Source organism: Teleopsis dalmanni, chromosome 2 (genome assembly GCF_002237135.1).
Source record: "Teleopsis dalmanni isolate 2A chromosome 2, ASM223713v2, whole genome shotgun sequence".
Lineage (NCBI taxonomy): Eukaryota > Metazoa > Arthropoda > Insecta > Diptera > Diopsidae > Teleopsis > Teleopsis dalmanni.
In genome coordinates, this window is record NC_051847.1 from 205786328 (window position 1) to 205789433 (window position 3106).

Consider the following 3106-nt stretch of genomic DNA (forward strand, 5'->3'; position numbering starts at 1 on the left):
AATAAACAAGGTCTCAACGTTCAATACAAAAAATTATGTATACTCGTTTTACTTGGAATCCACACAAACTGTGACATGTAACACGAAATCGAAATAATTAGAAAATTTTTCTTGAATCCGAACAAAAATATGAATATCCGAAATATCCGAAGCGGAGTTTGGAACAAATAACAAATCAGGAATCATTTGAGAAGATGTTTATTATTAATAGAATATAAATATTTTGTAAGAGATACTAAATAATATGTTAAGAGCATCACTATTTGATCGCAATCAATATGTATTCAATATCGAAACCAACAGAGAATATTTAATTTAATGAATTGTTTACAGGATGTATAAGTAAGACAATATCTATTCAACTGCTGCAAATTACACAATTTCATAAGCAATAATGCAATTCGCTATCTGTCATCCATGAAGTAATTTCGCTAATTAAATTAAATTCTATACACATCAGAAGTTGCGAAAATGTTATTAAATTTTCAACCATTTAATTAAGGCACAATTCACTTTCCCAAGAATGCAGTTTAGGAAGGCTCATTGAACTCGGTGCGCTCAAAGGATTGCTTGCTTTAAATTTTATTTAATTTTAACGCTGCGGAAAAAGGAAAAAGCTAAGAAGAAGAATTAATTTTCTAAACTTCACTGAGAATAAAAAGTAAACGAAGTGTTTACATCTCAAGAAATAACGAATTTCTATTTTTTTTTATTTTTTTTTTTGCCATTTCCACTAACTTTTTCGTAGTTCAAAAGGTTACAAGAGCAAAAGTAAAAGGAAGTTAAATGCTCTCCTGTGCATAATTCAGTGCTGTGCATTTAAGTCTCGAGGATACTATTATTGAATTAAAATGTTTACTCACAAACGGTTGAATTAAACAGGAACACACGAACACACACAAACAATGTAAGGAAAATCCTTAAAGTTTCCTTTTTTGTCGGTTTTCTGTGTATATATTTGAATTTTTTTTTATTTGTTTTTTATTTTGTTGTTAGTTATTTTTTGTTAAGATTTGCATAAAAATTATGCTAACAACGCTTTGTGTTGAGTTTTTGGTTTAGTAAAATGTAGTAAGACTAATTCGACTATCCGCTTTTGCTATGAGCAAAATTTGCATCAAAATAATTTATTAAAAAAAAAAAGAATCTTTTCTTAATATTTTATATTCAAAATGAGTTGCATACAAAATTTATTGAATTATTTATTATATTATTTTTTTTAAATAATTCATCTCGAAAATATATTAAATATTTCATAGAAGCAGAAAGCGTTAATATGCATAAACTTATTAATTTTTTTAAAGGAATGTACATCCAACATGCCCCAAATATGGATATATTCTAATCATGAGTAATCTTATAAACTGCTACAATAACCCAACCAATGACACTAGCCTTTTTAACGCAAACAAAAATAGCGACTACAATATAATAAAGCCACACCGGTCGAAGGACATAATAGTCCAGTTCTTATTCTTAGTTAACTTTAGAATTAATTTTAGTGTTAACTCAGAAATAAAATAAATAAATAAATGGTTTTTATATATATTTTAATTCAGCTATAGGCCCCTTTTTTTGTTAAAGAATTCAACGTTTAATATTTTTTATAGTACTCTATATTTCGACTCTCCTTGAGAGTCATCATTAGGATCAGGATCTAACATAAATATTACTGAAACTATATCTACGTCATCCTATTTATTTATAAATAAATAAATATTAATTTTTATTATTGATATATTGTAATAAAAATTTAAAAAGAATATAAAAAATATTTAAGAATATAACATATATATAAAATATATATTTAGTTATAATGAATAAAAATTTTTAAAATTATATAAATATAAAGAATTTATATAAATAATATTTTAAAATATATCGCATTAAGAATTTAAAGAAAGAGTATATAAAATATATACATATAGATAGTATTTTAAGATACATAGTAATAAAAATTTATATATATAAAATTTACATATAAAATTTATAATACATATAAAAAGTGTATTTAGTTATAATAAATTAAAATTTTTAAAATTATATGAATATAAAGAGTTTATATAAATAATATTTTAAAATATATTGCATTAAAAATTTAAGAAAAGAGTATATAAAATATATACATATAAGTACTGTTTTAAGATACATAGTAATAAAAATTTAAAAATAAAAATGAAATGAAAATAAAAATAAAATAAAATAAAAACAAAAAATATGTAAAAATATATTTTAATAAAAATACAATATACATATATTTATTTCCTTAATTTTGATTAACTTGAAATAAATAGGAAAAAATATGTTATTGTGACAGTAATTAATGACTGCGAATTGGAATTCTTTTCCAAAAAATTCACTAAACTAAATTTGAATTTTTATGTAAAAATTCAAAAAGTTCTTTTCTAAACTAAATGAATTACTTTTGACACTTTTATGTTACCACAATTTCCAAACAAACTATTCAGAATATAATTTATAGTTTCCCATTATTTTACACTAAAATTCTGCAGTTTTCATAAACTTATATGTATAGAACATGAGTACACTAAAATAGTATGTATTAATATTTTATCAAAATTACCAAAAATAATCAACGCCCTAAAACCAAACTTATTATACTCTTAAACGCAACCTTTTCCTCTCAAAAAGGATACATGTTTTTAATGGCATTTTTATTAAGTAGTACGACTGCGAGTAATGATTACTTCTATCAGTGTTGTAAAGTGTTCGATATTTTATGAACACTCACATAAACTTAGACATAAATTGTTACCAAATTGTTGTTACAATTTATCATCGATTCCAATAAAGTTTTTTTTCTTTTTGGAAAGGACCCAAATACTGCTACTTGGGTCGGTCATCATTTAAGATAAGGAAAGTGTAATAAGGTATTATATTCACACACAAAAATTAACATAAAATTATAAATTTTCAAAATTAAGGATTATTCAATACATAAATTAAATAAAGTAAAATAATAAGGCTAGGTTGAAAGGGAATAGGTTTAAGGCGGGTAGACCAACCCACTGTAGGATATCAAGTAATTATGAGATTGCAGATACAAAAAGTATTCTGGAAGGCTGTTTAAAATAATTTTATTAAC